We start from the raw sequence: 25,228 nt of genomic DNA, 5'->3' as shown, positions 1-25,228 counted from the left end.
AGACAGATTTGAAGATTTGAAGCCAGGTTCAAGTCCAGACTCAGTTACTTTCCAGCTGTGTGACCTTGGACAAGTGTCCTTGACTTCCACATCTGAGTATGTAAAATGGAGGTAAATCACAGCTTGTTGGGATAATGACATGTTTTGTAAATTACTACAAATGCTATTTTTTTACTTCCTTTTAAAAATTGTAGGAAGTAAAAATTATAATAGTAATTTAATATAGCAACTATACAGGTCAGAATAAGCTAAGTTTTGCTACAACAATAAACAACTCTAAAACTCAGTGGCTTAACACAACAAATGTTTATTTCTCACTCATGCTCCATGTTCATTGTGGGTCAATATGGGGATGCTGTTCATTGTGGCCACAAAGAAACTCAGTATAAGGTGGTAGCCACCATCTTGTTTATGACTATTGTGTCCAAAGGGAAAAAAGGATTTGGAGGGTCTCCTGCAGTTAACTAACTGTTCCGGCCTGGAAGTGACACGTGTCACTTTTTGTCCACAGTTTATCGGCCAGAACATGTCAATGGCCCACCTCATCACCAGGGGGCCAAGGTGAGCCTATTGTGCCTGGAAGGGGAGAGAATGAGAAATATTTGTCAAATGGTATCTACTATTCATTGAGCACTTATCATGTGCCAGGCATTGTGCCCAGGGTTTTTGATATATTGTTTTTAAGATTATTTATTCATGAGAGACACACAGAGGCAGGGACAGAGGGAGAAGCAGGCTTCTTGCAGGGAGCCTGATGCAGGACTTGATCCCAGGACCCTGGGATCATACCCTGAGCCAAAGGGAGACGCCCAGCCACTGAGCCCCCCAGGCATCCTTGGGGTTTTGGATGTATTCCTTAATGCCCTCAATGATCCTCTGAAGCAGGGATTGTTATCTTCAGTTAATACTTGAGCAAGCTGACACTCAGAGATGTGAAAGCAGCTTGCTCCAGGCTGCACAATGGGTAAATAGCGGAGTCAGAGTTGACAGCCAGGTAAGAGCCCCTGCTCCTTCCCCTGATGTGCTCCTATAGTGAGGCAGTTGTCCAAACCAGGTGGTCAAGTATTTTCTTGTTCCAAGAGCTGATGTGAACAGAGCTCCTCCTATGTCTTAATCCTTGTACTACCCTCTCAGTTATACCTGAAAGTTCATTTCCATGTTAATGATGAAGGATCTGAGGCTCAGAGAAATTAAACGACTTGTCTAGGAGAGGTGGCTCTTGAACTTAAGTCTTCTTGGGTGTAAAACCTGTGCTTGTTTTACACCTACTCTTCCCCACTCATTATTATTTATCATCATTTACTATCGTGATGATAGCACTGTGGAGTAGGAGGCAGAGAGGGTAAGAGCACAGATGTTAGGGCTACACTCTGGCTGCACTTGAATTTGGACTCTGCCATTTCCTTGCTGTGTGACCTTGGGTAAGGATTTCCCTTCTCTGGGTTTCCAAATACCACAATGGGGGCTGATAATTGTACCTACCTCATAGAGTTGCCGTGAGGAATAAATGAGATAGTTATCGTGGGGATAACAACTAATATTTTTCATGAACTTACTGAGTCCAGGTACTGTCCTCAGGGCTTTATCTGTCTTGCCTTTTAACTTTTTTTTTTTAAGTTTTTATTTATTTATGATAGTCACAGAGAGAGAGAGAGAGAGAGAGAGAGGCAGAGACACAGGCAGAGGGAGAAGCAGGCTCCATGCACCGGGAGCCTGACGTGGGATTCGATCCCGGGTCTCCAGGATCGTGCCCTGGGCCAAAGGCAGGTGCCAAACCGCTGCTCCACCCAGGGATCCCGCCTTTTAACTTTTTACCTGCCTTTAAACAATTTTAGATTTACAGAAAAATTGCAAGGATAGTACCAAGTGCTTCTGTATCGCCTTCACAGGGCTTTCCCCTAATGTTAACGCCTTCCATAACCATAGTACATTTGTCAAAATAAGTTAATATTAGTATGACGCTGGTAAGTAACTTACAGGCTTTATTCAGATTTCTTTTTTTTTTTTTCTTTATTTAGATTTCATCAGTTTTCCTCCTAATGTCCTTTTGCTGTCCCACAGTTTGGTCCAGGACATGACATTGCATTTAGCCATGTCCCCTTAATCTCTGCGAATCCTTACATGTGTTCTTTTATTCTCATTTTCTGTTGAGGAAACAGAGGGTCAGGTAATTAGGTCACTGGCTAAGGTCACAGAACCAGTAGGGGGTGGAGTTAGAATTCCACCCCAGGTCTTTCTCACTCAAAGCCCAAGTCTTTACCATTTATAAAGAAATTATCGGAAAGGAATCCCATGTTTCGAATCAGATCAGCACACAGAGAATAAGAAGCTCGGAGGGAGAAAAAAGACTAAAGCATAGAGAACCAGCTTTACAGCTTTAGAATACTAACTCAGCATGATCTATTCGGAACACAGCCAAAGTCCAGGTAATCTGTGCAGTGAGGAAGAGACTCAGGCTGGAGAGACAGAGTACCTTGGGAGTCATGTAAAGGCGTAGAGGTAAGCTCTGGCTTAGCCACTAGCAGAGGGGATCCCCAAAGGGCCAGACTGCTCACTCCCTGTCAGCAAAGCCTGTTGCAGAGCACCCTGGTTAGACGCAGGACCTCAGCAGGATGAGGGCCAAAGACAGGACCACAGAATTCATTTAACAGGTGTTGCTTAGTGGCTCCTGCTGCCCAGAGCACACAATGGAGTGACTGTAATCAAACCACCTACTGCAAATTTAACCTGATTAATACCTACTGTAAATCATCTCTGCTTGCCTGGCATTTTATGTGTCTAAACTCCCGGGGAGGAAGAAACAAGAAGAGGGTCCTGGCATTCTGTTTCTTCAAGGAAAGAGAAGGAATCTGATGGATCAGCCATTCAGTGCGTGGAAAACCAAGGGAGGGTCCCCAATCCTCCCTGGACCCCTACGCTCTGATGTTGAGCCTAGGTGTGGCTGCTGTAGCATAGAACTGGGCGAAGAGCAGATAACAGTGATTCCCTTTGGAGTGTATGAGCAAGTGAATCAGTTAATTTGCATGTATTCCAGTACCTGGCACAAAGTATGGCACCTACTAGAAACTCAAGAAAAGATGAAATAAGTTAATCAAACTATCTGTGCCAACTTGTAGGACTCTGGCTGGCACTTAGGAAGTCTTTAAATGTTTGTTGACCCAGTTGGTGGGGCATGGCTAGGGGCCCAGGGCGAGATATTTCTAGTCTGTGAATTGTTATCCATTAGCCATAGTGGCTGTAAACCTGGGGCTGGCTTCTTAGGTTTGAATCTGAGGTCTGCTACCTACTGATTGTCTGACTCTGGACAGGTCACTTAACCTTATCTGTAGAATGGGGGATGAAGATGGCGGTGATATTATCTACTTCAGAGAGCTGATGTGAGGATTGGGTCAAAATGCACATAGATTCACAAACACGAATATATGTATGAGTGTGTTTTAATCTATTCATGAACAATTTAGCTCAATTTTAGAACCTGACCCATAATAAGCACCTCCCAGGTTAGTTATTGTAAGGGAACTTCCCAGCCTCCTTTCTCCTGCAGCCCCAATTCTGATGTAAACACCTCTCTAAATCTGATTTACCTGTAATCTATTACAAAATCTATTTAAGCTATCTAATATTGTACAATCAGTGTTTTTAATGTCAAATAAAACAGAAGTTAGAGTGCATCACATAGAACAGGGAAAGCCTCATTCAATGTTTCTGCTATAAGACATACACATGTGTGTGCTCAGGGTTGCAGTGTTAAAGAAATGTCTTCCAGCGGGTCACAGTAAAAAGCCAGTGGGAAATGCTGAATGGCTTTCCTCAGCAGAGGAGAGGGCTGCCTAATCCCCAGATGAGCTCTGCTGTTTACTTCTTCCTTCTGGTCTCAGTTGCCAGATGACCTCTGGAAAGACACCCCACCTGTGCTCACACAGGCCTATGTAGCTCTCTGGTTTCTTTTTTTAAATATTTTTATTTATGTATTTATTCATGAGACACACAGAGAGAGAGGCCGAGAGAGAAGCAGGCTCCATGCAGGGAGCCCGATGTGGGACTTGATCCTGGGACTCCAGGATCATGTCCCGGGCTGAAGGCAGGCACCAAACCACTGAGCCATCCAGGGATCCCCAACTCTCTAGTTTCTACAGAGAATTTACTGAGCACTGCACGGGGCTTTTCATATGCCTGAGCTCACAGAATTGGCCCCATCAGGCCATGAGAATAGCTCTCAAAATGTGGTCTCTTAACCGCATCAGAACTCCCTGTGAGCTTGCTAGAAAAGCAAATTTGGGGCACCTGGGTGGCTCAGTCGGTTGAGTGTTGGATTCTTAGTTTCAGCTCAGGTTATGATCTCAGGGTCCTCGGATAGAGCCCTGTGTTGACCTCTGTGCTCAGTATGGTGTCTGCTTGGGATTCCCACCCTCTCCCTCTGCTTCTCCCATGCTCACACTCTTGCTCTCTCTCAGATAAATAAATCTTAAAAGAAAAAAAAAAAAAAGAGAAACGGAAATTCAAGCTTCATCCCAGACGTACTGAATCAGAAACTCCTGGGGCTCACAACCTGTGCTTTACCTCCAAGTGATTCCAATGTAATCTAAGGCTGGCAAGCCACTGCCTTTGAGGAAACAGTTTTCCTTTGGGGAAACTGAGGCCGAGAAAGAGGAGATGACATCTCTAAGACCTCTTAGGGAGGAAGCAACGGAGCCAGGATTCTAATGCTGTTACCACACAGTAGTGCAATTGCTTAATTGTCCATCCCTCCACTGGATAGTGAGTCCTTTCCAGCAGAGACCAATGTTGATGTGTTTCTATTTTCCAGGCTTTATATATGAGTGAGCTTGATATACAAGTGCTCTGTGACCTCTGATGGTTGGGTGAAAAAAATCACACACATCCTTTAAAAGTCTGCCCAGTTGAATATTCTCATCATACTCAAATGGACATAAGTACCCTAGATTGGAAGAGTAGATACATATGGGGTGAGGAGTTCTTGGTTAGTAAAGTTCCCTATAGCCACTCATGCAAGTCAAGGCCCAGAGCCAAGTCATGCTCAACTTCAACACCACTCTTGTAAGGCAGTCAGTTCTAAGTGGAAGTGTGTGTGTGTGTGTGTGTGTGTGTGTGTGTGTGTGTGTGTGGAGAGGGGGAGTGGGAGCCAAAAAATGGTTAACAGTTTGATAAAGTCAAAAAAAAAATCCTCTACTGGTTGTGAGACTTTCCAATAATGAGAAGTCAACACTATTAGACAAGGCACTAAATTTTTGTACAGAATGCCAGCTGTCACTCTTCTGGAGCTAGCTCAGATCAAAGAAACGCGTTTTATCTCCTACATTATTAGACATGATGGGGCCATTAAGTGGAGATACTGTCATAAGAAATGTAAGAACATAAGAAATATGTTGCCTGCTTTGAAAATAAACATCTCACCTTTGCTTCTTTTACCCTGAGAGAAGCTGAGAGCCATCAAACTATTAACTTGGGCCTTTCCAACATGGTTGCATCCTGCCATCTATTCCAGCAACCGGATCTGGGGCTTCCATGCTCCCTGCCTGATGTCTGTGTGTCAGAGTGACGGCCCTGAGAAGCCCACAGAAGTGTCTGTTGTAGTCCAGCCCTACCAGTCATAACCAAACCGACCACTGTTCCAAAGCCCTGCTTGCCTTGAAAGGAGCTCATCCTTAGATGTCTTTCCAAGTGCCTCATCTTAGCCTTTCTTCATCTTCAGCTTGGATCTGAAAGGGCTCACCCTTCAATTCTAGAGGTAACACGGGCACTTGTCTGGACCAAGAACAGGCCCTGAATTGTTGATGTTTACTTATATCCCCTGATTGGTCGGGAGCTGAGGGGCTCCGGGGAAAGACTTTGTATCACTCAGGGGCCAGGATGAAGAGAGGGGACACGTTCAAAAGGGAATCCTTAACAAAAGTTCAGTGTGAGGGCACCTGGATGGCTCAGTTGATCAAGTGTCTGCTTTCAGCTCAGGTCATGACCTTAATGTCCTGGGATTGAGTCCTGCATGGGGCTTCTGCTTGGCAGAGAGGCTGCTTCTTCCTCTCCCTCTGCCACTCCCCTTGCTTGTGCTCTCTCTCTTTCTCTCTTTCTCAAATAAATAAATAAAATCTGGGATCCCTGGGTGGCACAGCAGTTTAGCGCCTGCCTTTGGCCCAGGGCGCGATCCTGGAGACCCGGGATCGATTCCCACGTCGGGCTCCCGGTGCATGGAGCCTGCTTCTCCCTCTGCCTGTGTCTCTGCCTCTCTCTCTCTCTCACTGTGTGCCTATCATTAATAAGTAAAATAAAAAATAAGTAAAATAAAATAAATAAAAGTAAAAAAAATAAATAAAATCTTAAAAAAAAAAAAAAAGAGTTCAGTGTGAAGGGACTATTTCCAACAGTGGGCAGGATTAAGGGGTAGTGAAGATCCTCTGGATTAGCCACACCAGGGAGCCACTACTATCCTCTGTGTTGAAGAGCTAAGGAGAAGAAGTTACTTGAATTTGATGAGAGTCATACCTGAAGACAAATGTCACCATTAGGACCTATGGCCCTGGAGACAAGAGGCAGCCTCCGTCAAACCACAGTGCAGCAGAGTCATGCCCATCCCTCTCCCCTCCTGCCCTCCAGTTTTCTGCTGGTGTTCTCCACTGGCTGGACCTGACCAGAAGCCAGAGGGTTAGAGAGCCTGGTGGACATGGTCTGTATGCTCAGCTTCCTGGGCATAGAGTAGAGTGGCGGAGTGGGAAGTGGATCTGGGGAGTAGTTGGAAAATACCCAGCACGCATTGAACCCCACCAAGCCACAGAGGTTTGGACATACCCAGACAAAATAGAGTTGGGTGCTGGAGACCCTGCAAAAGCCACACTGCAAGGTAAGGACGAGAGCCTGAGAGAATCTAACATCAAGTTGTTGGGCATAATGAGTGAGACTTTACAAGGAAGGTGAACACAGGCACTAATGAAACTCATCCCTTTGTGTGCCCCAGGGAGTAAAGGGCTTTGTTCTTGAATTGAAAGAACCTAAATACCCCACTGACTTCTGTGACACTCAGGGCTCAAACAGCCTTGCTCTGGGGACCCACTTTCACTGACTGAGCACACAGAGGGAATGCTCTCCTCACCTTGCAAGGGTGACAAGGTGGGCTTCTGGCTTTCCACTGAGATGGTAGCTCAAGCATAGGCCCAGAGGCACCTGAGTCCCCCACTGTGCAGGTGTGGGTCCCTGCTGGGTCCTCATCTGTTTACGTGATATAGTGAGCAACGTCCAGGTCTGTGATGTGGACACATGCAGCCATGCCGGGAATCCAAGAACTGCTTTACAACAGTGAAAGACTGACTTCCTGACAAGAAAGAGAAACCTTCGGTGCACTGATGCACTGTCCTCAAGGCCAGCGAAGCTTAGGACCTCTTCTCATCCTTTGAGGCTGATCTTCAAGGTAAGAATTCTGGCCCCATTTTTAAGAAATGAGGAGGATTCTGGGCACCTGGGTATCAGCTGGTTAAACGTCCAACTCTTTTTTTTTTTTTTAAAGATTTTTATTTATTTATTCATGAGAGACATACCAGGGGTGAGGTGCAGCAGAGACATAGGCAGAAGGAGAAGCAGGCTCCCTGTGAGGAGCCCGATGCAGGGCTTGTCCCGGGATCACGTCCCGAGCCAAAGGCAGACAGATGCTCAACCACTGAGTCACCCAGGTGCCCCTAAGTGTCTGACTCTTGATTTTAGCTCAGGTCATGATCTCAAGATCGTGGGATCGAGTGGTGTCTGGCTCTGTGATCAGTGGGGAGTCTGCTGGAGATTCTCGCTCTCCCTCTCCTTCTGCCCCTCCGCCCCCCATCATGTGCATGCATGAACATGTGCTCTATCTCTCTCTTTCTCAAATAAGTAAATAAATAAAATCTTTAATAACAAACAAACAGAAAGAAATGAGGATTTGGTTCATAGAAGACAGATCAGGCAAGTCATAGACTCCCCCTTCTAGGCTCTCTTTGTTCCCTCTGCTTCCACCACCCCCAGCCTCCTTGCTCGACTAGAACTTGCCAAGCTCATCCTTGTTCTAGCACATCTGTGCCTGCTCTTCCCCCTGCCTGGAAACTTCTTCCCCTCCAGATATCCACATCCTCTACTCCGTCAAGTTATTTAAATCTCTGTTAAATGTCACCTCTTCAGAAAGTCTGAGCATGTGACCTAAAGTACACCCCTTCTCATCCAGTTTTTCCTATCTCCTTATCCTGCTTTAGCTATATCTAAATTGCAATCATCTCATTTTTGTTTTGTTTTGGTTACTTGCTTGTTGACAGCCTGCCCCAGGCTCCAGGAGGCTGAGATTTGTCTTACTCTTAGAACAAGTACCTAAATGCCTAAGCCCCTGAAAATCACATAAGGATTTTAAAAAATATCTTATTTATTTGACAGAGAGAGAGAGAGAACAAGTAGGTAGAATGACAGGCAGACAGAGAGGGAGAAGGAGACTCCTCACTGAGCAGGAAGCCTGATGCAGAGCTTGGTCCCAGGACCCCAGGTTTATGACCTGAGCCAAAGGCAGTCGCCTAATGGATTGAGCCACCCAGGCACCCCAGGGTTTTTATTTTTTTGAGGTGAAATTCACATAACATAAAATCAATCAGTTTAAGATGTACCATCTGGTGGCATTTAGTACATTTATAATATTATGTGACCTTCACCTTTATCTAGTTCCAAGACATTTTTATCACCCCAAAAGGGTACCCCATACCCACTAAATAGTTGGTCCCCATTCCCTCCTCCTTTCAGCCCTTGGTAAACGCCAATCTACTTTCTGTCTCTATGGACTTTGCCTCTTCCGGGCATTTCATAAAAGATGTGGCCTTTTGTGACTGGCTTCTTTTACTTAGTACAACGTTTTCAAGGTCCTCATGTTGCAGCGCGTGTCAGTACTCCATTCCTTTTTATGGCTGAGTAATATGCCATTGTATGGATACATAAAATATTTATACATTTGCCAGATGATGGATATTTTCATTGCTTCCCACATTTTGGCTATTATGAATAATGCTGTAAGACCACACCCAAGTATTTGCCTAAATACCTGTTTTCAATTAGTTTGGTTACATACCTAGGAGTAGAATTGCTAGGTCGAATGGTAATTCTATGTCTACATAGAAGGACTTTTCATAAATATTTGTGGAATGAATAAGCAAACAAGTGAATGAATGCATGAATGAAAAAATGAATAAAAAATCCAGGTTTTTTCAATTCCCAGACTCCCTCTAGTCTGCCACATAAACTTTGTGAGGAAGGAAGAGGACAGAATGACCCTGGGCATCCCGAGGTCTAATTGACCTTAGGACAATTAGGACAATGTCCTAATGACCTTAGGACAATGTCATGCACTGACTGGCATATAGTAGGCGTTCAATAAAAAATTTAAGACATAAAATAAAGAACTGCTTCAGTGACCATTTTTGTGCATTTATTTTGTCTATAGCATTGAGTGTTAATGTCAGATTCTGAGAGGAGAAAACATTATATCAAAGAACATTAACTTTTAAAAATCTTTTGACATACATCAAACTACTTTCCGAAAAGGCTGAAAAATTTTCACTACCAGTCTTAAGAATGTTTAGAATCATTTATGTTGCTTTACCTGGTGATTGGTTGCCTCCCGTTGGAGGAAACTTTTCTGGAACTGTCTCTACCATCCTTTCCAGTAAACAGGAGCTAGGCTGATTGTTATTGTTGCTTTGCTCTTTTTTTTAAAAAAAATTTTATTTATTATTTATGATAGACATAGACATGGGGGGGGGCAGAGACACAGGAGGAGGGAGAAGCAGGCTCCATGCAGGGAGCCCGACGCAGGACTCGATCCTGGGACTCCAGGATCGCGCCCTGGGCCGAAGGCAGGCGCTAAACCACTGAGCCACCGAGGGATCCCCTGCTTTGCTCTTTCATACAGTTTCCCCACCTGTATGGTGCACTGAAGCCAATGTGTGCCTCTTGGAGTTGATGATTTTCTTTCTCTTAAACACCAGCCTCACTTGAGCCCAGAATACACCCAGCCAGTTGGAATTTCTGTACTTAGAGACCTCAGGAATGCAGCCTGATGGAAATGAGGCTAAATTGGTTCTTCCAAAGAAAATGCCCATTTGGAAAATGACTTCCCACGTCTGTGCAGCCACGGGCTTGCCTTTCTAGGGAGACATGTCAGAATGCGTTGTGCTTGGCGGCAAATGAAAGCTTAGTGGTTTATAACCACTATTAGTGATTATTTGTATGGGGCCGTAGGTGTACATAACACCTTACAATGCCCAGAGGAAACTGGAACAGAGGGCAATGTTTCTGCCCTCAAGGGATGTCCTGCCTTGGCTGATGGTGAGAATGGGTGCCCAGAGGAGCTGGATGGACTGGTACCAACCAGGACTGTCTAAATGACAGGGAAGAACAAGCTGGGAGAAGGAGCAAAGGATTTCTCAAATGCCTCTGTGTGATCAGTATTTAAGACATGATCTTGTTTAATCTGCTAAATAATCCAAGGATTTACAGATTTTTATTTCCATTTTCAAGTGAGGAGATTGAAGTTTAGGCTGGATGCTTTCTCCCACATTTTCTTAGCATTTCCCAACTGTGTGAAGGGCAATAATACCACGGTGGATATATCACCTGGGTGAGAATTGCAGGAGACAGTAGAATGGCAAAAGGGGGTCTAGAAAGAAGGGACTGAGTTTTTTTTTTTTTTTTTTTTTTTTTTTTATAGATTCTGTGCTCTCTGCACTAGAATGCTGCCTGACTTGGGAGATGGGGTGAGCTCCTGTTGGAATCCAGCAGCCCAGGGTTCAAGATCTTTAGCCTGGGATCCTCGGATGAGTCATTTCTCTTTCAAAAAGATTTTATTTATTTATTCATGGAGACACAGAGAGGCAGAAACATAGGCAGAGGGAGAAGCATCGAGTTATGGGGGACTCGATCCCAGAACCCCGGGATCATGACCTGAGCCGAAGGCAGATGCTCAACCACTGAGCCACATAGGTGCCCCAGGTCGTTTCTCTTTCTGAGCCTCCCTTTTCTCCTCTCTACAGGGAGAGACGAACCACTACCCACCTAGTGATTCATGTGGGGATTAAAGGAAACAAGGTACATGCATCAGCTGGTGCACAGGTGTTGATAATTGTTGACCCACCACCAGAAAGAGTTGAGCAGTAATGTGGGCTGGGGGAGGTATGATGGGTGCTGTCATCCACTAGGAGGATTAAAAGAGTTAATACAAGTTAACACAGAACAGTGCCTGTTACAGGGTAAGCTCTCAATATATCTCCGCTGTTATTATCTTATCCCTCTTGACTTTAGTTTGGATCAGGAGGCCACACAAAATGAATCCATCGTTTGTTAGGGGGTAGGGAAAGTAGAGGTCACAGTGAGGAATGCTTGATCCCCTAGCAAAGAGGGAAAAGACCCAGTATTTTCTATTCTACGTCTGGGCACAGGGGTCTGGTCTGATGACTGGCCTCATCCATTCTTGAATTAAGAACTGTTTTAAGGGCAGCCCTGGTGGCGCAGCGGTTTACCTCTGCCTGCAGCCCAGGGTGTGATCCTGGAGACCCGGATCGAGTCCCACGTTGGGCTCCCTGCATGGAGCCTGCTTCTCTCTCTGTCTGTGTCTCTGCCTCTCTTTCGCTCTCTCTGAATAAATAAATAAATAAATCTTTAAAAAAAAAAAAAAACCTGTTTTAAGAACCTGGTTTGCAAGGTGGGGAGTGGGGCTGACTGAATTGTGACTTATCATCATGGAATAATGGAAGAACCCTGAATTTGGGATTTCCCTAGCTGTGAAGATGGTGCCCTAATCTTATTGAGATGTTGAGAGTTTGAATTCTGATTTTATACATATATACATACACACACACATACACACACACACACCAGATACATGTTAAATAGTATTATTTATTGATTTATCATTAACATTCACAAGAGAGGAGAAGCAGGGTGAGGGGCACATACTGAGCCTTTGCACATGCTGTTCCCTGCAAGGAATCACCAATCCATACCCCAGGCCCTGCTAGTTTCTTTTTCAATGAACAAATATGTATGTATGTGGACTATAGGACAGATACCATGGGGTTGACTGGGTCCTTGCTTTCTAGAGTTTGCCTCAAAGAGTAAGGCAGGAACCATCTACTCCCCAGGTTCTGTACAAGCTTTCCCTTAGACAGAAGAGGAATTCAAAATTTTCTTTGGGGTCTTGGTGAAATCTGAAACCAAACACATAGGTCCATTGCCCCTTGCCACTCTTTGGCTGGATAACTTCTATTAACTGGAGCGTCAGCTCACCTTTTCAGGAAGATGCCACTGATGGCTCCTGCAGAAGGTCAGGTCCCCTGTTTCCTTAATATCCTGGACTTTTCCCTCTTCCAACTTGTCATGATTTGCCATTATTTGTCATGTAATTCAATATCACCCTCCACTAGTCTGCAAGTCCAAGAGGGCAGGAGCTGTGTGTTTTCTTACCTCCACATCCCTTGGCAATTGCATAGCAATCAGCGAAGCCTCAACAGAACCTTATTGAATGAAGAAATGAACAGAAAAGAAAGGATTCTGAAGGCAATAATTTGAAATAAATGAACGCACACATTATAAACCTTGTCTTTCTTCCTGCTTGAGCAGCAGAGATGAGAAAGTAGTGCTTTGGCAAACCAGGTTGAACTCAGCCCTTTTCCGGCCAAACCAAAAAGAGAGATAATTATTTTTTATTTTTCTCATCCGCTTCTTGATGCCAGAGGTGCCGAAGGCAGCTGAGCTGTGGGCTTTGCTGAGTCCACAAGGGAAGGCCCTGAGGGTCTCTCTGCTGGAGGCCCGGCCTCCCCGCTGCCAGATCTGTACCTCTGCCTGGGGTTGCATCCACTCTTTCATGTCTGGCTCCTCCCCCCTTACTTGAAAACTCTGTCCTCTCATTTTCTGGAAAGTGCCTCATTTCTCCCAGGAGGCTCAGGGCCGCCTCCACTCAGGGGCTGGAGAATTTGGGCTGGACTTGACACTGGGCCCCAGCGAGGCTCCCTCGCCCCCCACTCCAGACCCCAGTGTGGCCTTGATTTCTTTCCTCAGAAGCTGTGCTGGGTGGGATCCGGCGACAGTTCCCACCAAACTCCCAAGCTGACTGCAGACATTTGTGCTGTCAACAGAATTGCAAAAAATGCAATTCGTGTTGTTAATGAGCAGCTTGTTTGGGTAAACAAACCAGGTGAGGTGAAAAAAGCGATGCTCTCCAGTAGGAAACACAAGTGAACATTAGCCAGATGGAGAGCCGTGCTTCCACACACTTCCTTTTCGGCAAAGCTTTGGGTGGCTGGAAAGGACGTTGCCTGTGCTGCATAGTAGCTGGGACTCTGTACACCTCCTGCCTTGCCTGGATTTCCTTCTGAGGGAGAAGAGCCACCTTGTACCCAGCACTACTCTGAGCCCGGCGCTGTGCCTCATGCCAGGTCTTTATCTGTCTTATTATTTGTTCTCAAGCACTGCATAGGGTGGCTGCTATGAAACCCATTTCACAGCTAGGAAACTGAGGCTCCAACATGAGGAAGAGACTTGCCCAAAGTCAGGGTGGTGGATTTGACCCCAGGTCACCCTGACTCTTCGGGTCTCTGATCTCCCCACTCTCTCACATAATTCTCTTTGCCTCATCCCTGCCTGCCCATCCCTCAGTCTAATGGAGGTGTCTGTGGCTGCCACCAACTACCTCCTCCCTCGGACTGAGGCTAAAGAAAGTTTTAACTTCCCACAGTGGGGGCCCCCCCATCTGTCTAGTCAGGACGGCATGGCTTTCTGAAATTTGTGCAGGTGGATCTTGGACCAGCTTCCCCATGACAACAAAGAGTATGTGTGTGTGCGTGCGTGTGTGTGTGTGTGTGCATGCATGAATGTGTACCTTTACCCATCTATTCCAAGAGGAACTGGCTTGCCCCTGGAAAATCAATAACTTAGGGGCTTTCACAGTCCTGTCTTTATAAACTGACTCTATATTCTGTTCTGTTAGCCTCAGATCATTCAGGAAAACACACACACACACACACACACACATATGGATTTGGCTATATTTTACAAACATGAATGATTTGGGTGATTGCAATGGCTAAATCTTTCCCCCGTACAGATAGGGCCAGGAAGAGGGAGGTTCATGCAGACTCAAGTCCACATATGTTTCTGAATTTCTCTCTACATTGCTCAAGAAAAAAAACCCCTCCATATTACATTCATATGTTATAATGCCATGAGTTATTTTCTCCTTAGCATTCAAGGATAAAGAGTCCATTAAGCTGTCATCAGCCACATTACCAGCAGGAGAAGTCGGGGCAGACAGTTTGGCTTTAGCCGCCCGGAGCACACGTGCTCCGCCCCAGGATGAACACTCTGTGGTGTCCGTGTGTGCGTTGCCTTAGAGGCAGAAATCAATTACTCCCACTGCTATTAGAGAGATGATCTAGTTGGGGAGGCTTGCTGTGAATGCAGCCACCGTTCATTATTGAGCTCTTTATATGTATTATATCTTTTTTACTCCAGGAAAACCGAGGCTTGGGGAGAGAAAGAAACTGTTAGAGAATCAGAGCATGGTACATGCTGGGGTCTGATCCATCACCTGCCTGGCTGCAAAACCTGTTCACTTAATCACTAGGCTATCCTACCCCTCCTGCAAATGTCAGTGATTTACCCCGTATATACAGCCAATGGCATGGAAGCTCCCAACTTTTGAGGGGCCACATGTTACCTGTCAGGCTCCGTGGCTTATCTCATTTAATCTTTACCAGAACTCTGTAAGGCAAGCATTTCTAGGAGCTCTAATAGCCCAGGAGACTGGCTCTTGGGAAATGAGAAGGGACTTGCCCGAAGTCACCTAGTTCAAATGTGGTGAGAGCATGTGGATGAAAGGAGTTTGTTTTCTGCTCTGCTATGCTGCCATCCAGCTAAGGACATAAGCCTGGAAGTGGAGGGGTTTCAACAGGCAGCTCCCTTTTCTGAATTCTAAAGAGTTTTCACTGAAGAAAGGTTCAGCTACTTTCCTTCATGGAGGTGGGAGCCTTTTCTTTGAATGAACTAATTATGTTCAAAAGGCAAAAAAATAATGTATGCATATTAGCTGATGAAGATGCTGTTCTGGATATTTTTAGCTGAGCTGAGAGAGAGAGAGAGAGAAGATGAGAGAATGGGGTGTCTTGGAAGAAGAGGCAGCTTGAGAATCAGACAACCCTTTATCTCTACTATCAGCTTTCATTGCTTTTGGCTTGGTGACTGTGGGCAAATTACCTTCCTCTTGGAAAATGTGTATTCATAGTACCTGCCTTTCTGGGGTGTTGTAAAGATTGGGGATAATGTAGTCAGTGGTCAACAACTGTCCCTATGATAATTTTTTAAAGATTTTATTTATTTATTCATGATAGACAGAGAGAGAGAGAGAGAGAGAGAGAGAGGCAGAGACACAGGCAGAGGGAGAAGCTGGCTCCATGCAGGGAGCCTGACATGGGGCTCAATCCCGGGACTCCAGGATCGTGCCCTGGGCCAAAGGCAGGCACCAAACTGCTGAGCCACCCAGGGATCCCCTGTCCCTATGATAATTATTCATTTATCAAACATTTATTGTCATTGGGTCCTCACTGTTTATGGATATAATAATTTTATCCTCATCACCACACCATGGAGAAAGTATGTACAGTGTTTTCATTCTCCGGATAAGGAAACTAAGTTAAAGTTAAGTAATTTGCTCTAGTAGGGCCCAGATACAACCCTGGGCAACATGTGCCCTAACCACTGTATGATACTGCCTGTATCATTTCTTTTCTTTCTTTTTTTTTCTTTCTTTTTTTTTGCCTCTATCGTTCCTAAAGAGATTGGACTTTCACTTCTGGAAGCAGAGCTCATAGGAGAGTCATTGTTTTTAGGAGGTAGAATCTCCTTTGAGATCCTCAGAAAGCTACCTACAATTAACACCACCACCACCATTGAACTGGGTCAGGGGATCTCCTCTTCAATGTCATGGCTGCTCTGATCAGCAAAAACTCTCCTCGGGCTGAGAGGTTAGAGAACTGGGGTCCTAAGCTCCATTCAGATGCCAGGCAGGTCATCACTGTCACTCATATTGTGTGCCCTGATTTGTGAAATGGGAGGTATGCTGGCACTGAAACTTGAGAATTCAACTGATTTTCTGCTCACAACCAAAACACTAAAATGATTAGGTGAGGCATTATTTTAGGAGAAAGGATAGTTGAAATAAATAGGGAAAAATAATATGTAATATATATAGTAATATATATATAAAATGAATATTTTATATATTCATTTATATATATATATAAATGAATGGGGGGGAGTGTAAAATAAAGGAAAACTGGCAAGAGAGTCCAAGAGTACAGTGGGGTAGAGTTCTACAAACTCTCTAGCTCACTTCCAGCAGGGTGGAAGTACACGGTCACCATCTTCAACATGGAAGAGAGGAACATGGCTGCACCTCTGGAATTTAGGCCTGAGTCTTGCCTAGAGGACTGGGTCAATCAGGTAGAAATGGGAGCAGCCCTAGGACAAGGGGTCCCAGAAGTCCTGACAAGTAGAATTAAAACCCAACCTGGCTTGAGAAGCACCAAGGTCAGGGCTGGAAAGACAATGCATGTATCAAATCCTTGAGTTGCAGAGAGGAAGAATGTTAGGCCAGGCAAGGGTCTCAGAGGCAAGTTCAAGAACTTAGGGGTCCTTCTGCAGGTGTCCAGCATGAGATATCAGGAGTCAGCAATGTGGCTGAGGGGATCACACCAGGCCGGACTCTGTACTGTGTCTGATCTACTGACTGTCTCATTTATAGTCATATCCTTAGCACAGGCATGGGGACCAAGCACACGGTAAGCTCACTAGGAATGTTTGCTGAATGTACCCTGCAGGGGTGGGGAGAGGGATGGGTCTTAGCTGGAAGCAAGAAACAGTCCTCAGTACAGGATCTGGTATATAGGAGGAATTTGGTACGTGAGTGAATGGTTTGTTGATGACACCTCCCTTGGGTCTCCAAGTACTAACAAGGCTCAGCCAAGTGAACTGTCTGTCTTAGGAAGCCAGCAGGTGGAATGCAGGATTCAGCGCTGGAGGCTGGTGAGTCTTGGGAGAAGAGTAGGTGGCCTGCTGAGGCTCTGTAGGTACTAATGGGAATTCAATTCTTATTGGTATCTGGGTAAGGCTTAAATCAGTAGTTCCCTACCTGGTTGTGGATCTGCATCACTTGTGGAACTTGTTAAAACACAGAGCCTCTGATCTTGCTTTTGAATGAGAATTTCTTGGACCAGAACTCTGGAGTCCATATTATAAACAAGCATCACAGGTGGTGCTGATGCACAAAGCTAATTATAGGAACCAAAGCCTTAAATCATCAATTCTCTTTGGCTTTTCTTAGAATTTGTCTTGTATTGGTTGTTTGTTGTTAAGAAGACAACTATAGGGGCACCTGGGTGGCTCAGATGGTTAAGCATCTGCCTTCAGCTCAGGTCATGATCTCTGAGTTCTGGGATTGAGCCCCACATAGGGCTCTTGGCTCAGCAGGAATCTGCTTCTTCCTCTCCCACTGCCTCTCCCCCTGCTCATCATGCTCTCTCTCGCTCTCTTTCTCTGTATCTGTCTCAAATGAATAAATAAAATATTTTTTTTAAAGAAGACAGCTATATAACAGCACACATTGAGCCATTACTAAATTCAAGGCTATTCTATGTACTTCACATGTATTAACACATTCAGTTCTCACAATGACCCTATAAAGAAGGTACCCATTTTACAGATGAGGAAATTCAGTCTGAGAAAAGTTAATAATTCACCCAAGTTCACACACACAGCCAAGCATTCTGGCTCTAGAGCCTATGCTCTTAGCTTTGACAAAAAAAGACTGAAGTACATCATTTCAAATCCATGTAGAGCTAGGAAAGGACTACCAAGAGATTATGTGTGCTATTTATTCCTTAAAATTTTTAACAATATAAAGTTATTAATATCACTAATATAAATAATATTTGATGATTTTATGAATAAATCAATGAAGGAAAACCATAGCAAGATATCAGAGAACTAAGAAACCCACAAGTGGGAGCTAGGGCAACTGAGCGGAGTCCTCCACCTTCTAGCTGTTTGATCTTGGGGAAGTCACTTAGGCTAGCCGTGTATCAGCAAGCAAGGACATTGGTTTTCCCTGATTACTGAGCAGTTGGAAAAATATAAACCATTAAGTATTTATAATGTAGTATTATTAAATAATAATAAAATAATGTACCATACAATCAGAGAGCAGGTGAGCATCCTGGCTGGGGTTCCTAATCACATGACAGGAAGGTCTCAAGCACTTTTAGCCCTCAGAAGATAAACACCTTGGGACACCTGGGTGGCTCAATGGGTTAAGTGTCCGACTCTTGATTTCAGCTCAGGTCATGATCTCAGGATCATGAGATCAAATCCCTCATCAGGCTCCACACTGGGCATGGAGCCTGCTTAAGATTTTCTCCCTCTTCCTCTGTCCCCTCTCCCCACTCCACTCACATTTATGCTTGCTCTCTCTCTCAAAAAACAAATTTTCTAAAAAAAAAAAAAAAAGGTAAAGACCTTTACCTTACATGATACAAAAAAATTAACTCAGAATGGATCAAAGACCTAGCTAGGTATAAGAACTGAAACTATAAAACACAGAAAAAAGTATGGGAGAAAATTTTGTGACATTGACTTTGGCAAATAATTTCTTGGATATGACACCAAAAATACATGCAACCAAAGGAAAAATAGATAAATTGGATTACATCAAAATTTAAAATTTTTATGCGGGCAGCCCAGGTGGCTCAGCGGTTTGGTGCCACCTTCGGTCCAGGGCATGATCCTGGAGTCCTGGGATCGAGTCCCACGTCGGGTTTCCTGCATGGAGCCTGCTTGTGTCTCGGCCTCTCTCTCTGTATCTCTTATGCATAAATAAATAAAATATAAAAAAAAAGAAACAGCAAGCATTGGTGAGGATGTGGAGAAATTAGAACTCTCCTTTTCTGCTGGTGGGAAGGGAAAAGAGCACAGCCACTGTGGCAAACAGTATAGAGGTTCCTTAAAAAATTAAAAATAAAACTACCCTATGATCTGGCAATTCTATTTCTGGGTACATACCCCAAAGAACTGAAAGCAGGGACTCAAGAGATATTTATATACCCACGTTCATAGCAGTATTATTCACAGTAACCAAAAAGGTGGAAGCAACCCAAATGTCTGTGGACAGATGAACAGATAAATAAAATGTGTATACATACAGTGGAAGGGAAGGAGGTTTTGACACATACTTCAACAAGGATGAACCTTGGGGCACCTGGCTGGCTCAGTCAGTAGAGCATGGGACTCTTGATCTTATGGTTTTGAGTTCCAACCTCACGTTAGGCATGAAATACTTGAGAAAAACAAAACAGGGCAGCCCCCATGGCTCAGCGGTTTAGGGCCGCCTTCAGCCCAGAGCATGATCCTGGAGTCTCCGGATCGAGTCCCACGTTGGGCTCCCTGAATGGAGCCTGCTTCTCCCTCTGCCTGTGTCTCTGCCTCTCTCTGTGTCTCTCATGCATAAATAAATAAAATCTTTAAAAAAAAAAAGAAAAACAAAATATGGATGAACCTTGAGGACATTATGATAAATGAAGTAAGCCCAGTCCTAAAAGGATACTTTATGATTCCACATATATGAGGTTCCCAGAGTTGTCAAATTCAAATTCATAAAGACAGCAAGTAGAATGGTGGTTGCCAGGGGCTGGAGTAGGGAAAAATGGGGAGTTATTGCTTAATGGATACAGAGTTTTAGTTTGGAAAGATTTTGAACACAGTTCTGGGGTTGTATGGTGGTGATGGTAGAAAAACATTCTGAATTTATTTAATGCCACTGAATGTATACCTAAGCATGGCAAAAGTGGTAAATTTTATGTTATGTGTATTTTATCACAATTTTTAAAAATATAAAAAATGGAAGGTAAAGAAATGTATTCATTTAATACACTAAGTTCAAATTTAAGGAAGAAAGCATTTCCCAAATCTCGTTCTGTGGCTTATATTTTTTAAGATTTTGTTTATTTATTTTTAAAGATTTTTTTTTTAAGATTTTTATTTTTAAGTAATCTCTATACCAAACGTGTGGCTCAAACTCACAACTCAAGTTCAAGAGCCACATGCTCCATCAACTGAGCCAGCCATGTTTTGCCGCTTATTATTTCTAGGAAATGAGCCTCAAAATGAGGGTTTTGAGGTTATTTATTGGTCACTGCATGCATACCAGGCTCTGTACTAAATGTTGAAGTCTAGGTATGGACAAGCCTGATGTGGTTTCTATCTTTATCAATCTGATAATTTAGCACAGTAATATTTTCATTTATTGAATACCAAATGTATATAGCAGGAATCTATATTCTTTATTTCCCTTCATTTTCATGAGGTGGGTATTATCATCCCCTTAATAAAAACGAGAAAACTAAGGCTCAGAGAGTTTAAGTAACTTTCTCTAAGTTACTCAACCAGTACTTGGGATCTGCTTGATTCCAGTGTCTGTTTTCTTAACTAACGGGAAGGGCTGCATTCTCCTCCAAGGAGATCCACAATGCACTTTGCTACATGAATGTCCATGAGATGTTCAGGAAAAAAAACAAAGCAAAACAAAGCCTGTCTAACTTGGTATGATTCTGCATATCTCAAAATTATTTCATTACATAACTCCTCCTTTTTTTGGGTGAGAGGGGCAGTGCCCCTATTAATGAGCTGTGAATTCTTTTTTTTTTTTTAAGATTTTATTTATTTATTCATGAGAGACAGAGAGAGAGAGAGAGAGACAGAGAGACAGAGACACAGAGACACAGACAGGCAGAGGGAGAAGCAGGCTCCATTCAGGGAGCCTGATGCCGGACTTGATCCTGGGACTCCAGCATCATGCCCTGAGCCGAAGGAAGGAGGTAAACCGCTGAGCCACCCCGGGATTCCCCATGAGCTGTGGATTCTTTCTGAAAAATATAGCTACAACGCCAGAGAGAATTATAAACATATGTCCGCACAAAAACTTGTATACAAATGTTCATAGCAGCATTATTTATAATAGGCAAAAAGTGGAAACAACCCAAATGTCCATCAACAACAAAATGTGGTTTATCCACACAATGGAATGTTATATGGCAATCAAAAAGAATGATGCACTGATGAGGTGGTATGGCACAGATAAACTTATTCCTCTTATACGAAATATCCAGAATAGGTCAATGCATAGAGACAGAAAGATCATGGTTGCTAGGAGCTGAGATAAGGGCAGGGAAGGTGAGTGAATGCTAATGGGTGCAGAGTTTCCTTTTGGGATGATGAAGCATTACAAAGTTAGGTAGTGGTAAGAGTCATCCAACTTTGTAACTATATTAACAATAATTGATTTGTACATGTTAAAATGATAAATGTTATGTCATGTGAATTTTATGTTATTTATTTATTTATAGTTTTATTTCTTTATTCGCGAGAGACACAGAAAGAGTGGCAGAGACATAGGCAGAGGGAGAAGCAGGCTTTCCATAGGGAACCCGATGTGGGACTTGACCCTAGGACCCTGGGATCATTACCTGAGCCAAAGACAGATGCTCAACCACTGAGCCACCCAGGTGTCCCATTTCAGTTTTTTAAAAAATATATAATCACGACTAAGTGTACCAGGAATAACATACCACTGGCCCGATGGTCCAGCTGTTTCATACTGTATTGTTAATGAAGTATTAGAAATCTTTGGGGTTGTTATCCTTTGCTCACAGCTTTCAGAATCCTAAGCAGAAAAACCCAAACAGCTTTCAGAATCCTAAGCAGAAAAACCCAAGAGACTGAGGGCAAGCTTGGAAACAGGAGCATCAAAGTGTCTACACGGGTGGTATCACACACTGTTGGACTATTTATCTGCTAGGTATGCTTAGCCTGTTTTGACAACAGTCCGGAAGACAAAGTTCCTAAACCCCTCCTCATCACTGGAAGGTTTCAATTCCAACAATCAATTATGCCATGTACTTGGTGGAGAGGCCTCCTTTTATTTGAGTAACATCAGATTCACTTAGGATTATAAAACTGAATTATAGAATTTTAGAACTCAAAATGGCTTAAAAAGATTTTATTTATTTTTTTGAAAGAGAGAGAGAGCACAGAGGAGGGGCAAAGGGAGAGGGAGAAGCAGGCTCCCCACTGAGCTGGGAGCCTGATGGGGGCTCTATCCCAGGACCCTAAGATCATGACCCCAGCCAGTCAGATGCTTAACCTACCGAGCCACCCAGGTGCCCCTGAAAAGGGATTTGAAGAGAGCTCATCTAGCCTGATTCTTTGGAATATAGAGAGGCTAAGGCCCAGAGAAATATAGTGTGACTTGCCCAAGGTCATATAGCCAAGCATGGCTTGGCTGAGATTGCCGGTTGTCTTGGAATATCTTTTCTCCCTTTCTTCAGCTGTGCACATGATTGTCTGAAAAAAAGGGGCTGTATTTCCTAATGAAATGTGGTTGTATAACTAGGTTATACTAAGTTACATTCTATATAAATGTCAATGGAAGTGGTGTGAGGAACTCCAGGGCAGTGTACTTAAAGATTAGGGGTTGGGATGGGGCATGACCTTTTTTCTTCCTGCTGGCTGGGTTGCAGGTTAGATGGCTAGAGTTTAAGCAGCTCTTCTAGACCACGAGGTAGAAGCTCATTGGGAGAATAGAAGCTTATTGGCACAATAAGATAGAATTCTGGGCCACCAACCTCAAAAAGTCAATCAGAAACAGAAGACAGGTATACAAGCTAATGCAGAATAAACACTACCACAAAGCCAAATCAACCGCCCTGTCCTGTTTCTATGCCTTCAAATCTTAGGGTATGCTTTACAGAACTGCCATACCAGCTCTGGAATGTTCATCTCCAGGCCTTATGTGAAAGAGAAACTCTTTCTTCAGTCACTGTTATTTCAGTCTCCTATCATTTACAACTGAACTAAACTTTTTTTTTTTTAAGATTTTATTTTTATTTATTCATGAGAGACACACACACACAGAGACAGAGACACAGGCAGAGGGAGAAACAGGCTCCATGCAGGGAGCCCAATGTGGGACTTGATCCCGGGACTCCAGGATCACACCCTGGGCGGAAAGCAGGCATCCAACCACTGAGCCACCGAGGCGTCCCTATCTGAACTAAACTCTGACTCAGAACATAAACAATTACATTCTGGGTTGGAAGCTCAGTTCTCCTGAATCCAAGGAAGGACTATTTATTATGAAGATTATTATTATTAATAATAAAAGCAACACTGTGTTGAGTTGTGCATATAATCGTTGCTGGTAATTTTTTACGTGCCTTCTATGAGCTGTTTATACCTTATAAGTGTCATGTACTCATTGGATTCTCAGGTCAACTTGGTAAGTTCTTTTTTTTTTTAAGATTTATTTATTTATTTATTCATGATAGACACACACACACACACACACATATATATATATATAGAGAGAGAGAGGCAGAGACACAGGAGGAGGGACCCTCCTCCAGGATCGCGCCCTGGGCCAAAGGCAGGTGCTAAACTGCTGAGCCACCCAGGGATCCCCCAACTTGGTAAGTTCTATGACCATGATTTCTGTTTTACAGACAGAGAAACTGAAGCACAGAGAGAGTGACTAACTTACCCAAGGGCATACATTTAGTAAGAGGTAGAGCTGAGATTCAAACCCAGGCAGTATGGCTCCAGATCCAGGGGTCTTAGCTCCCACATCATACTCTCTCTTATGATGTGAGCTCCTCCTCAACCTCTATAGCAATTTTATTGAGGAGGAAAATGAAGCAGGCAATTTTCGAATCATTGCTTTAAATTGCTCTGCTAGACAGTGGTGGTGCAGCTAGCATTAGAAGCCAGACTCCTAAATCCTAGTTCAATGCTCTCTCCAGACCACCCTGCAGTCTTAGAGGCCACCTGGACAGATACCTAACCCCTGAGCCCACTTCCAGTCTCCCCCTCCAACACACACACATACACACACCACCCAGCAGGCACCCAGACATTTTTGTGGCCAGGGTGGCTACAACCTCCTTTGAAAAGCAGCCAGCTTTGCCCTCCACCAAATAACTTTGTTTTATTTATAGTCTTCTGCTCAGAGCTTTTGAACTGGCTGCTCATTCCAAGGAAGATCTTGATAACAACTGTTCTTTGGAGAGGGTTCATAGGAAACAAGGTGCATAAACACCACAGAGGCCCGGCCTGTCTAGCAGAGCTTTGCTCCTGGGGATGTTTATAAATGAGTGTTGGTGTCTGGGTGCAAAAGACTTTGAATTCATAATGGTGGTTTGGATTTTCATTTGTGTGTGTGTGTGTGTGTGTGTGTGTGTTCTTTGTTTTCAACAATCTCAGGGCATGAGGCAAAAGAGAGAAATTGCCTTTATGCATAACATAACTCTGAAAGAAGCAGTTCTTGGTCTCTTTGCTCCCTGCTCGGCTGGGACCTGGGGCCAGTTACTGGAGCGATTAAAGGGTGGGGAGACATCTCAGGAATCTTTAAGAGCTAAAGTGGAGGAAGGAACGGATGGCATTTGAGAATAGAAAACTGTAAAAGGAAAAGAGGGAGGGAGGGGAATAAACGACTAATTTCAGAAGTGAACCAGGAACTCACGATCTGCTGCCTTATGTCTGAAGGCGCCATCCTAGAGCGGGACCATGCCCCATGCGTCTGGAGTTATTCAGCCTGGATGCGAACCTTCGCTCCACCAGTTGCAAGCTCTGTACCCTTTCCTCTTTGTGAGAGGAGGGGTGGGCTGGAAAACCCACAAGGCTGTTGTGAAGACTGGAGCTGACTATTTAGGGGAACCAGCCCCTCGCCCAGTGAGCGGCCCTAACGCAGCCGGCCCTTCCCCCGGGCTTAGAGCTTCCAGGCGGTGGTCCCGGGACGCTGGGGAAGGGGACCCCCGGGGCAGGGCGGACGCAGGTAGCAGCTCGGCGCCTGACTCAAGGGCGCTCACTGCACTGAGTTCCTCTTGTCTGTCGCGGACCGTTAGGGCGACGTGGTCATCCTGGATCGAAGCCCCCAGAGTGGCCAAGAGGGAGGCAGAGTCCTCGGGGGTCGGGCCAGGCAGGGCCGCAGACCTGCAGCTGAGAAGCCCCCAGGGCGGCCCTGCGAGTCCCAGGGGTCGCCTTGGCAACCAAGGGAAGAGGAAGGGGCTTCCCCCGGGGACCAAGTTGGGCACGTGGGCAGCGTAGCAGGGGGTCTGTGGCTCCCTTA

The 25,228-nt window shown here is 44.4% G+C and overlaps 1 long non-coding RNA gene across 1 annotated transcript; it reads right to left on the bottom strand.

Annotated features, from left to right (window-relative positions):
* Positions 1-296: 296 nt before the first annotated feature.
* Positions 297-25,228, bottom strand: LOC144285482 (uncharacterized). Its single transcript, XR_013353732.1, has 3 exons — positions 24,623-25,228; positions 1,978-2,144; positions 297-576 (listed from the first exon to the last, which is right to left on the bottom strand). It is a non-coding gene; the product is annotated as an uncharacterized LOC144285482 (long non-coding RNA).

This window comes from Canis aureus, chromosome 16 (genome assembly GCF_053574225.1).
Source record: "Canis aureus isolate CA01 chromosome 16, VMU_Caureus_v.1.0, whole genome shotgun sequence".
NCBI lineage: Eukaryota > Metazoa > Chordata > Mammalia > Carnivora > Canidae > Canis > Canis aureus.
This window is presented reverse-complemented; position numbering and strand designations above follow the sequence as displayed.